This window comes from Diospyros lotus, chromosome 4 (assembly GCF_014633365.1).
Source record: "Diospyros lotus cultivar Yz01 chromosome 4, ASM1463336v1, whole genome shotgun sequence".
NCBI classification, from domain to species: Eukaryota; Viridiplantae; Streptophyta; class Magnoliopsida; order Ericales; family Ebenaceae; genus Diospyros; species Diospyros lotus.
In genome coordinates this window covers 39,122,899-39,136,462 of record NC_068341.1, presented here as the reverse complement: position 1 = coordinate 39,136,462, position 13,564 = coordinate 39,122,899, and the positions used below count along the sequence as shown (strand labels likewise).

The following is a 13,564-nucleotide window of genomic DNA, read 5'->3' as shown; positions in this document are numbered from 1 at the left end:
ATGAGAAATTAAAGACTTCTAATGTTATTCAATGTTTTCCCATGCTAATCTAGTGCTTAGATATACTACATTAATTGTGAAATTGATTTATAGTTGTTCTAACATACTATAACAAAAGACACTTATTGAGGCATTCTTTTTAGGGTATTTTTTAAAAAATACCTTATAAAATACTATTTTAAGGCACAATTTAAAAAAGTGTTTGAATAAAATAATTTTAATGAGACACAAAAATGCAATGCGCTAATAGAAAAATTTAATAGGATAGAATTTTTTAAGTTCCCTAATAAAATAATTCTAATGAGATATTTTGATGAAGTATCTTAATAAAATAATTTTAATAGGGCAAAATTTTCGAAATGCCCTAATAAAATAATTTTAATGAGACATTTTTTTATGAAGTGTCCTAATAGAGTCAATTTACTATAAAATTAATATGGACGCATATATTAGTGAGGAGCTTTGCAGATCAGGTGGTCACACATGTATGAGGAAGGAGAAGGTTTAGGGTTCGAGTCGAGGGAGAAGCGAGCACGCTAAAGTTATTTTTCAACTTGCCACGTGACCATTTCATGGGCGCCATGTGGTCGCATGTGAAGAGAAGGCCTTTGAGAAGAATTAAGTGGGGGAGAGAGCATCATGTGTCACAATGAGAGATCATGCAGAAAGGAAGGTCTTGCGGCGTCAAGGTATTTAGAACCACATTTATTTTTGAGATATTTTTAAATGTCGTTACATGCTTAAATTTAGAATTGTTTTCTAGACACTTTTAAATGTCATTGCATGTAAAACTAAGAGACATATCTTAATAGAATTATATAGTATTTGTAAGTGTCTCAATAAGTTTTTAAAGTATAATTACGTGCGACACTTTTATTAGTACCCTAATAGTTAAAATGTTTCAATAAACTACATAATTATGACATTTTTAAATACCTCTTAATCTCAAAATTATTGTAGTAACCCAAGCTAATAATATAACATAATAACTATTTACATATATAATACTAAAGTATGCAACATTAGTTTCCAAACCCTAGTTAATGATGAAAATTGAAGAGTTAAAATAGTGTCTACTAAGTAAAAAATTGTAGCCTAGTTACAGTAATTAACTTGAATTACACATGAATTATATTGTTGACAAATCTAACTATGGGACTCCAACCCAACCCATAATTCTATCCTGTAATGGCTATACTTGTCTTCAATTATATATATTCTATCTTGTGTGACTTGTGAGACCTTACACATAAACTATACACATACACACATACAAATATATATAAAGGGCATTGTCATCTAGACATCTACCTTATTTCAAACATGTCCTATTGGGAGCTTTAAGGCTGATGGCTGCCCCTCTTTGTCAATATATATATATATATATACGTATAGGTTTCATCTTTGCCAAAACAAACACATTTCACAGCTATATACATATTTATATATATGTAAGCTCCAATTATATGTTCTATCTTCTTCTTCTTCTTCTTCTTCTTCTTCTTCGAGGGAACCCTCAAGAGAGCCATTTCAAGATACAGTTTTGGCCAGTTCTCCGAGTCTTGTTCTCACAAGCTTGCTTTGTAAAGATTAAGGATAGAATAATTTCTACAAACATATATAGATATATAGATAGAAAGAGAGAGAGAGAGAGAGAAGCACCCGCCATCAATTGCTTGTCATTTGCATTGGCAGCTCCCTCTGGCTTGCAGGATTCCGATGTTTTTGGTTCTTATAATTGGAACATTAATTTACCTGATAATACAACGTTTGGATGGACGAATCAACCGTGGGTTGCCCGGCGGTGGCCGCCATTCCGGTCAACGTCCCAAATTCAGAGCAGCCTTAACATCCAGCCGCCATGCAAACCTTCCAAAGCCCATCCTCCACACATCACAGGGCATCGTCTGTGAAAGCTTCTCCTTCTTCCCGCCTCTGTACTGCACTCTCACGCGGCATGCAAACGCCGGGCACACAACCGGCAGCGCCGCCTTCACCACCAGCCCCACCGCCGTCTCCGGCGGAGCTCCTCCTCCGCCGGCCTCCTCCCCCCACACCATCTTCCCATACGCTAGGTTTATCCAGTGGACCCTGTTGAAGCCGTCCGATATGAACGCCGGACACGTGTCTCCTTCCAGGCTCTTGATTATCTCCACGTCCGTACACCCTAACCCTCCTCCCTCCATGCAGGTTTCCGTCACCGACTCCACCTGTCACCCACGACTCCGCCGCCTCTCCTGGCGACGCTACCTCGTTCAGATCTGACCGATCTGGCCCGTTCAAACCGATCGTCGACGCGCTGGTTTCCGGGTTATCGCCGAAGCTCAAACACGTGGGTCGTTGTTGAATCTCCCGGATCATCGGAAAATCGAGGGGGCAGTAAGATGCCTTGCTGGTGGAGTCCATCCGGCAGGAGATCTCCGGCAGAAGCTGCTGCGTCAAGATGGCCCGATCAAAGCCGTCTTTCCCACTCTCCGCTTTTCTTATTATCTTGCATCTATTATTACTCTTCTTCCCCTTCACGTACTTCCTCTTAGTCCTCCCCTTCCCCACCCCCTCCGCCTCCTTCTCCATCGCCGATTCACCGGACCCAGATCCCCCAGCAGGAGGTTTCGGCGCAATCGGCCGGAATCTCAGCATTATCCGGTTGATTATCGTCTTGTCGTTCCGTCCACCACCCCACCGGTCCCCAAAACCGCCTCCTGCGCTCATCCCCCACTCGGTCTCTCTACGCGATTCATTCTGCCTTTCGGGTTTTCCGGGGGGTTTGGGTTGGGGTTGGGCTCCAACAGACGCAGATGAGATAATCATAACGACACTAGTACGGCGAGCGCAGAGGCACCACGTGTCTAGGGCAACAGCGGGGCAACGGAGGGAGGGCGGCGATTGGCGGAGACAGATCAGGTGGGGCCGGCAATAAAGGAGTGAATCCGACGAATTCGAGGGGCGTGATTGGGCGGAGGGTGCAGCCAATGAGGGGTTGGACACGTATCCGCCACTGCCAGAAAAGGCGGGACACGTAAGTACGTGCCTCGATCGAAGTGACCTTCGTGAAAGTGGGAACTTCGCTTTTCTTGGAATGTCCTGGAAGCACGACGCGTGGATTCCCCTCTTCTCACGCTCCCCTCCCATCGCGTGGGGGAGTCTGACATTGACGTTCTCGAGAGTTGGGAGGGATGGGCGCCGCGTGGATGGCGGGATGGGTGGCACGACGATCGGCTGACGTCACGCCAAAATATTTGTAGCGTCCGGTTGTCCCCGAATACTGGATGCTTATTGGTTGCCTCTCATCTACCAACTCTTACCTCTTGAAATTTTAAATATATATAATATTTTTTTTTATTTTTTTATAAACTTTTTAAACTCCAATTTTAGGTGCCATGTATGAAAATATTTTAAAAAATTATTTCAATATTTTTGAAATATTTTTTATTTTTAAAAATTATGGTATTTCATTCATAGATTATTGTTAATCTTTTTTAGAATTTATCTTTATTTTTAAATTAAATAATTATTTTTTATATTTATATAAAACTCTTATTTTGTATTTATGTATTTTTATTTTTTAAATATTATTTTATTATTTTAATTTTATATCGTATTTATTTTTGTGTAGACTTTTATTTATTTTTGAAAACCTTATCCTCTAAGTGTTAAATTTAAAAGTTTAGTATATAGTTGGTATGTGACTGATGTGACATCAAAGTTAAAATTTAGGATATAGTTACATAGTGGGGCCCCAAGGAGAGTGGAACGTCCAATCAGATTAGCTTAGTTGAAAGCTACTTGCAACAGCGCTAATTAATCTATCTTTTTCTCTACTATTTTTCTTTTTCTCAATGGGAGACATTATAAAAAAAAATTAAACAAATCTAAGGAGCAAATAGTGATTGGGACCCACGGGTAAGATGCAGTGAAAAAAAAAAAAAAAATTGAAAGCCAGACATATTTATAGAATAAAGATTAAAAGATTAAAATATTTTCGCCCACATTGTATTACACTTTTTTCAATATAATATGGACAAGGATATTTTAGTCTTTTAACACATATTCTATAAGTCTGTCTGTCAATCTATCTAGACTTGTAGAATAACTCGTGATAAAATATTTGAATTAGTGTAATGACTTAGAAGATAGAATTATTACTGAAATATAGTATTTAACTGAAAAGTAACAATAAGATTGGAATATAAGTTTTGCATGAACTGCGTCGAATATTCAGTTTTGAGTGTGTATAAATTGTGTCCATATCCAAATTTATTTAAGAAGTGCATAAAGGGGGAAAGCCACTTGTCCCTAAAAATTAGTCAGACAAAATTCAGCCATCCCAAATGAATAAAAAAAAATAATAGTCAAATACTTATTTTAATTTTTTTATTTAGATATTTAAAATATTTTATTATTTTAAAAATACTTTTAAATTATGTAATTTCAAATCAGTTACGCTTCTGAATTTTTTATTATTTTAATTACACATCTAAATTTTTTATTCTCAATAAATTTATCAAAATATACAATTAATTCAAAATTATATAATTTATCGGTGTAATTGTAATAATAAAAACAATATTTAAATAAAAATAAAAAATTATAAAAATGAAAATATATTTTGTCGGTAAAGGTTACTTAAAGGCAATCCATGACCCAGGAATAAGGAAACACATGGAGATGGGTCCATTCAAATGGGTTGCCTTTCAAATCGACTAACAAAGAATAATGATTTCGAATTTATTACTATTAAGAGTAAATGGGAGAGTAATGAGTAAATTTGAGTAAATTTAATAGTGTGTGTTTTTACCTTTAGACAATTGCATTTTTTTTTTTATATAATTTGACCATTTAACAAGTAAGCGAAATCTCCCACAATAATTTACCTAAAATTCTTGAATATTTAACATATAAATAGTTTTTTAAATAAAATATAAAAAACGTGACACGTGATATCTCCTATTAAGAGGCATATATTATTTCACAATTAACTCGTCGAGAAAACAAATATAATTTAAAAAAAATCTTTATTCTTTAAGAATTCACACACAAGAGACATGATCCAAACCAAAATTGATTCGACACTAACACAACCAATTTCTTAATTCTTATTTTTAGTCTTAGTGTTTGGGCAAACATGGGATTAATTTGTTGATTGATGTTCTTAATTATAGAATTCACACGCTTTCTTAATAATTACAAAATATGATATTTAGTCTTTGACGTGAAAAATGTTAAAATTTAATATTTTAATTATTATAAAATATTATTTTAAATTCTTATCATGATAGAACGTTAGCGTCTATATGAATGCTCATGTTTCTACGAGTGACACGCTATGTGAATAAGTAGTTGACAGTGTTTAAATATGTTATCTAGTATGTTATACTCACTGAATAATTAAAAAATATGTTTGATCTCTAATGTACAAAAGTATCAATATTTTATATTTTAATTATTAAAAAATATTATTTTAAATGTTTATCCTAACTTAGAACTGACAATAGAATATACATATAGAAAAGATAAAATGCCTTATCATAAACAAGTCACGTCAACGTGACATATTAGATTAAAATTTTTATTGATAAAAAAAATTAAATTACCCATAACCTAAAAAAAAAATCTTAAATGCCAAATATTTACATATCTGAATCACTAACCCAAAAAAATCTACATTCTTCTATTCTTTATCACAAAATATAACATAAATAATTTTCATCATTTCTCTTTATTGAAGTCAATTCCATCACTCTCTCATTCTTTTGTTTATATTATTTTTTGTGTCTCAAAGGTAAAAATTTAAAATAATAATTTTTAATAGTTGAGATACAGAATCTTGATTTGTTTTTTTTTACATTAGAGATCAAATATCATATTTTTTAATTATTGAAGGAGCGCAACAAACCAGTCGACCTATTCAAATATCGTCAAACAGTCATCTATGTAGCGTGTCACTTACGGAAACAGACACGATCATACAAGCGCTAACATTTCGTCATGGTAATAAGTTAAAATAATAATTTTTAATAATTAAAATACCAAATTTTGATATATTACACATAATGAACTAAATATTATATATTTTTTATCGAAAAATATTATATTTTTTAGTTGTTAAGAAGGTGTTATATGTATTAAGTCCCGTAGAATCTGCATATTAAAATGTGCTCAAAATGATGTCACTTAGTTTCTCCCATCAATATTTTGATTGAGAATTCTTTTTGTTTAATTGGTATAGGGTCTTGATTCATTTAATTATTCATTCAAGGGGAAGCAATGAAATTCGTGATGATTTCATGTCACTTGTGAGCTGTGGCACATTGATTTTATTAGGAAAAGACAAACAAAAAAATTGAAATCAATGTGCGATGTAACTAAAATAGAGAATAAATTACGTCTAAGTCACTTATAATGTTAATCCCACAATCGATTTTACCTAGCCAAAAACGTAACCAAGAACCAAGTCAAGAAATCAGACCGAGAACGAATCAATTGCACCAAGAACACAACACAAATAGTACACACGATATACGTGTTCAGATTCGTAAATGGATCCTAATCACGGCGAAAGTTTTCGCCTCTAGTTAAATCCACTAAATCAACAGTTACAAATCGATTACACCGATTCAACAAAGAACGAAACAATTACAATATTACATCAAAAAGACAAAAATCAGAAAACAAGTACAAGAATGCATTAACACTGAGCAAACACCGTACTCACCACTGCCTCTTGATCTTACCTCCTACGACAAAGCGATTAACATCAGAGATAGAGCAATACACCGTAAGTTCTTTCAGATATGAGGATTCACAGATTGTGCCTCCTCTCAATGCACCGATTTAGGGTTTCACGATTGCATAAGGATAGCAAAAAGTGACATTTCATTTCTGATAGCAACCTTACATACCAAGGTAGACTGATTGTAAGCCACACGATCAACGTTTAAGATAGATCAATAGCTGATATAAGAGATAGCCAAATAATAGTGTAATAACATGTAAATGAAGATGAAATAAACGCTAAATGATATTCACATGGAATACAGATGAAATACAGCAATTAACATGTAATTTTGAATCACATATTACAACATATAATTTGAGTTATTTTTATGGAGATCTCCATTTTTTTACTTTACAAGCAACATTAATTAATTAAACCCTAATTGATTAAATTAAATTAATAAAACTTAATTAAGTTAAAATGTACACTAATTAAACTTTAATTCAAACTAAAATTAATCCAAATATAAAAAATAAAAATTAGGTGGCTAGTGATAGATTTAGAGACTAGACCTATGGCCAATCAAGACTAATGCTTTGTTAGTCAATAGGGAGAAAAAGAAAGTTGTGGCCTTTGTGCAATGAATGGACTTATTCAAATTTGCGGAAAAGGAAGAAGATCGAGGACTTTGGTTATGAGAGTGAGGGAAAAAAATAAACTAAGAGCTAATTTGAAAACGAGGTTTTCTCAAAATTTAGAACCCATCACAATGATGACTTTTAGACTTGGAATTGTTTCGTTGGAAATGTGAGAAATTCTTTACCATTAACATCATACGTTATTGAAGAGATAAATATTAGTTGACTTATTGAAAGGGATCGTTGCCTTAAGGACCCATAACTCATAAGAACCCTTGTTGGGTTGTAGTCATAACTTATAAGAATCCTTATTGGTTCAAGACTTTGGTTTGATTTGTTGAATATTAATTAAAATATAAAAATCGACTTACCTTAAATTTTAGTAAGTCATTTTTTACTTCAGATAAACAAAAATCGCATATAAATACACAAAACATTAGCTTAATATGAAAAATATTTTTATGTGAAAAAAATTCTTACACACAATATTTTTTAACCAAAATATTTTCAAGAAATATATGGCATGCTATCTTAACATATATATATTTTCTATAATTTGATTAGCCCATATCTTGATGGGCTATATAAATTTGGACCCTGGTTAGGCTACCTCCAAGGGAAGTTGGGCAGGCTGATTTTACAAACATGCCTTTCCGGCCCAACTTAACTTTTTTACCTAACAAATATTATAGTAAATATTTTTTCGAAATAAAAAATATCAAAACTCTCAGAATGAGAAAAATGAACTATCAATTCAAAAATTGTAAGGGTGTGTTTGATTGGGGACGAAAAGTGGGGCAGAATTTCAATTCTATATAATTCTAATTCTCACCCCATCCCCTAGGAATTCTAATTTCTTGATTTCATTGAAAATCTTCATTTTTTGACCTAAGATGGAATTTGAATTTCATGAAAAAAAAATTATTTGATGAAATTTCTTAGAATTTGGATGAAAAATGAATTTCACCCCCATTTTCTACTCTTAAGGGTGCGCTTGATTATAATGATGAAAATAAAATGAATTTCAGGAATTGAATTTATGAGAAAATGAATTTCAAAGAATTGAAAATTTAAACTGTTTGATTGGTATAATATTTTACTTAAAAAATAATGTTATTTTCCATCTTTTAGTGTTTGATTAGTAATATTTTCTATAGAATTTGGTCATTTTCCTAATATTTCGTGTTTGATAGGCATTATTTTCTATGAAAAATGACACATTTTTCACGGAATTCAATAGTAAAAATGTATTGAATAATACTAAATCCCTACACAGAGATATATATATATATATATATATACGCACACAAATACATATATATATCCAAATTAACACTGAAAATGTATATATCTCCTCGTATACAAACATATATATATATATGCGCACACATACATACATATATATATATGCCTTCTCTCTCGTTGCCTTCCCGCTCACCCACCCATCATTGCTCACGCCTACTAACCCACTCACTCTCCCTATCTCTCGCCTGCTAAAAAATAAAAATTAGGTGGCTAGTGATAGATTTAGAGACTAGACTTATGGCCAATCAAGACTAATGCTTTGTTAGTCAATGGAAAGAAAAAGAAAGTTGTGGCCTTTGTGCAATAAATGGACTTATTCAAATTTGGGGTTGGGGAAGAAGATCGAGGAATTTGGTTACGAGAGTGAGGGAAAAAAATAAACAAAGAGCTAACTTGGAAATAAGCTTTTCTCCAAATTTAAAACCCATCACAATGATGAGTTTTAGACTTGAATTGTTTCGTTGGAAAGGCAAAAAATTCTTTACCACTAACATCACACGTTATTGAAGGAGATAAAGACTATAGTTAACTTATTGGAAGGGACCATTGCCTTAAGGACCCATAATGAACCCTTATCGGGTTGTAGTCATAACTTATAAGAACCCTTATCAGTTCAAGACTTTGGTCTGATTTTTTAAATATTAATTAAAATATAAAAATAGACTTACCTTAAATTTTAGTAAGTCATTTTTTACTTTAGATAAACAAAAATCGCATATAAATACACAAACCATTAGCTTAATATGAAAAATATTTTTATGTGAAACAAATTCTTACACACAATATTTTTTAACCAAAATATTTTCAAGAAATATATGGCATGTTATCTCAACATAGATGTTTTATATAATTTGATTAGCCCATATCTTGATGGGCTATATGAATTTGGGCCCTGGTTAGGCTACCTGCAGGGGAAGTTGGGCTTGCTGATTTTACAAATATGCCTTTCGGCCGAACTTAACTTTTTATCTAACAAATATTATAGTAAATATTTTTGTGAAATAAAAAATATCAAAATCCTCAGAATGAGAAAAATAAATTATCAATTCAAAAATTGTAAGGGTGTATTTGATTGGGGGACGGAAAGTGAGGCAGAATTTTAATTCTATGGAATTCCAATTCTCACCCCACCTCTTAAGAATTCTAATTTTTTGATTTCATTGAAAATCTTCATTTTTTAAACTAAGATGGAATTTGAATTTTATGAAAAAAAAATATTTGATGAATTTGGATGGAAAATGAATTTCACCCCATGTTCCACCTTTAAAGGAGCGCTTGATTGTAAGGGTGGAAATAAAATGAATTTCAAGGAATTGAAATTTTAAGTTGTTTGATTGGTGTAATTTTTTACTTGAAAATGATATTATTTTTCATCTTTTAATGTTTGATTGGTAATATTTTTTTATAGAATTTGGTCATTTTCCTCACATTTCGTGTTTAATAAGTATTATTTTCTATAAAAAAATGACACATTTTCATGAAAATGTATTGAAAAATACTGAATCCCTACACAAATATATATATACATAAATATATATATATATACTATATATATATACACACATAGATAAACATATAGAATAATATTATTGGTACACCTTTAGCTACACAAAGGTGTACCAATGACAAAAACTCACAAATACACATATATATCCAAATCAACACTGAAAATGTATATATCTCTGCATACACAAACATATATATACATAGACATATATATATACACACACATATATATATGCCTTCTTTCTCGTTGCCTCCCGCTCATCCACCCATCACCGCTCACGCCTGCTGACCTGCTCGCTCGCTCTTTCTCTCTTTCTTGCCCTCCCTTTTGTTCGCTCTCTGCCCCTCTCGCTGTAGATCTGCTTCCATGAAAGTTGAAGGGGATAAATACGAGAGCACAATAAGTTGCTGCTTCAATTACCTGAAAAATCAGAGCTCCTCCCCTTCAAGGAATTTGTTTCCTTGATTTGAAAAAAAAGTTATCACCTGACAAGAAATGGGAAAATGAATTCCCTGAAAAAATTTGGCTGTCAAACATTACGCAAATGGGAAATTGAGTGAAAAAACATCTTTTCCCAAAGAAAAAATTAGCTATCAAACGAGCCCTAAGTCTCTTTTCTTATTTTTATCAAGTTCTCTACCTCTCTATCTCTCAGGCTGTTAAATATATGTATGTGCATTTATGTGTAAATATATATAAATAGATATTATTATTATTATCTAATTATAATAATAAATTTATAATTAAGAGAGAATATCTATCTTGAGTTTCTAATTTTGAGAGACCTTGTAAAAGATAAAGCAATTAGAAGCATGTGATATCTCTCGCGGAGGCCCTCTTATGCTTCACTTAGTCTCCAAAAGAGTATAAAAAAACAAAAAAAATTATAATTTGAGTTGAATTTTTGTCTTACTTCAATTGGATGAATAACATCTTATTTATAGAGATCAAAGTTGACAAATGGATGAACATTCATGTCTTTCGAATTATCTATTCTAAATTTTTATACAAAAACATTAAATATGAGATTGACATATTTTTAGACTCGAAAGAAGTCTCCGAGAGGATCTCCCTAGGGCACTCATGAAAGGCTTTCCAGGGACAATTGTATTAGGAAGGTCTTCTAGATAAATATTTTTTTTTTGTACTTCTTTCTTTTGGGCCTATTTTAGGGTTGGTCTTATTTTGTTAGAGGTAATATAATGTACATGTATATATATGCAATTGTACACATACATATGTACTTATGCATGCATATTTATATATATATTAAGAAAGTATAACATTTTGATTTACCAGAATGGACCAAATTTGTTGGTTTGGCTCGTTTGGTTAAGTAATTATTTTTTTAAAAAATTGATTTTTTGTTGGTATAACTAAACAGATCAAACTTTAAAATGATATTGTTTTAATATTTATAAAATGATATCATTTTCTTAGGTTTTGGGTATTTTTTATTAGTTACATTGATTTTTTTTTTACATTTCTTTTGTTTAATGAATTCGGTTCGATTTATACAGTTTTGTTTTGATTTTTTTAATTATTAGTTAGTTAAATTTTTTAGATTAATCAATTGGTTCGGTTCAGTATAATCAATTAATAAATTTCTATTGATTTGATAACTAAACCGACGACACTCCTAAATTACATGTTACATATATCTCAACTTTTTAAAATATGTTTTTATGTCAAATAATGGAGTCTATTCATAGGAAAAATCTCTTTTTATGTAAATTAAATAATTAAAAATAATATGAAAGTATTTTTATTATTAAAATGTTTATACATATTTATTTTAATATCAAATATTTTACATAAAAAAGGACGTTAATTTAAAGATTCAAAAATAAAGATAAAAATTTTAAAAATAAAAGATAATACAAAAATCTTATACTTGGACGCTGGGATGTGTTTCTAGGAGGTAGGGGTATAAATGTTATTTTGAATTTAAAATATCTGGAATATCAAAATAAATGAGTTGCTAAAACAGTAATTTGTGGAAATTATTCCTTTTTCGGCCGCGTCATTGCTGACGTGGACTGGCAAAGCTTCTGGTATCTCCTTAGCGGAAAATAAGATCTAATATTTAATAAACAAATTTAATATTTTGAATTTAGATGAGATCAAGAATAAAATACAATAAATATATTTTAATTAAAAATATTATACCATTTACCATATTTTTAAAATAATAATTAACTTTACTTTTTTAATATTTATTAGATAGTGAATAAATATTAGAACAATTATTATAAAATAATTAGAACAATTATTAACATTACAAAATTATAAAATATTAATATTCAATAAAAATTACACATTATTAGGGTAATAGTCATTAAGATTTAAGATGCTATAAATCTCACTCGGTCGTCCCAGTGATCAATAGGGAGTGATGGGTGACTTGCATTTTTAAATTTGAACTCACTCTCGGTGTAATCAATGTGCATTAGATTTAGATTTTTTTTTTTTGGTCAAAAATCATAAGATTGAGCGACGAGGACCCTGCAAAGGAGGACATCCAAATATGCTATATAATATTATCATTTTACTTGAATAAAATGTAATGCTTAATAAGAATATTTCATTTTGATAATTAGAAATTGTTAAATTATAAGTAAAAATCCATTAAAAAGTCTAAAATATTTCTTTGGGTTAGAAGGCATAAATTTTTTATAATCTGGCGTTTCGCACAAATGCACAATGTAGATAATTTTGACATTTAAAAATTCTTTTGAATATTTAAAAAAAAAAGAATAAGTAATTATCCATAAAGAATTTTAATTCTAAAATAATTTCAAAATATTAAGAAAAATATCATTCATAAAAATTATAATCCCACATGGATTAGGAGAAATCAAGATAAACGTTATTTGTAAAAATTTTAATTCTAACAAGATCAGGAAAAATCAATATAAACATTATTTATAATAATCATAATTCTTAATTAATTAAAATTATTTTATATTTATTTATAAATAAGCAGATGCTTATTTTTTTAGAAATACTTCTCTAATATTAATTTTATCATTTTTAGTGACTGAATTAAGTATCAGAGTATTTGTACAGAGATCTTCTTACTTATTTTGATTGTTTTCTTATTTTTATAGATTTAGATAATTTGACGACGACTTGTCAGTCAAATAAATTTATTGTTATATTTAGATAATAAAAAAAATTATAATAAATTTATACCATTTTTAAATAAATAATTATTAAGTTACCAAATTAAATAGAGCTCAGTATTCCCGTACTCAGCCGAGCTGATCCATCGGATCCAGATCCAGCGGTGAGAACCCCGACTACCAATTTCTCACCGTCGGATAATCCGAGCGGAAGATCCAACGGCCAGGAGTACTCTCAAGAGGCTTTAAAGTCAATACGGAGCCTCACTGC

At 31.0% G+C, this 13,564-nt stretch overlaps 1 pseudogene; it reads right to left on the bottom strand.

The window, feature by feature from the left end:
• Positions 1-1,421: 1,421 nt before the first annotated feature.
• LOC127798797 (uncharacterized) lies at positions 1,422-3,024 on the bottom strand (annotated as a pseudogene).
• Positions 3,025-13,564: the final 10,540 nt, after the last annotated feature.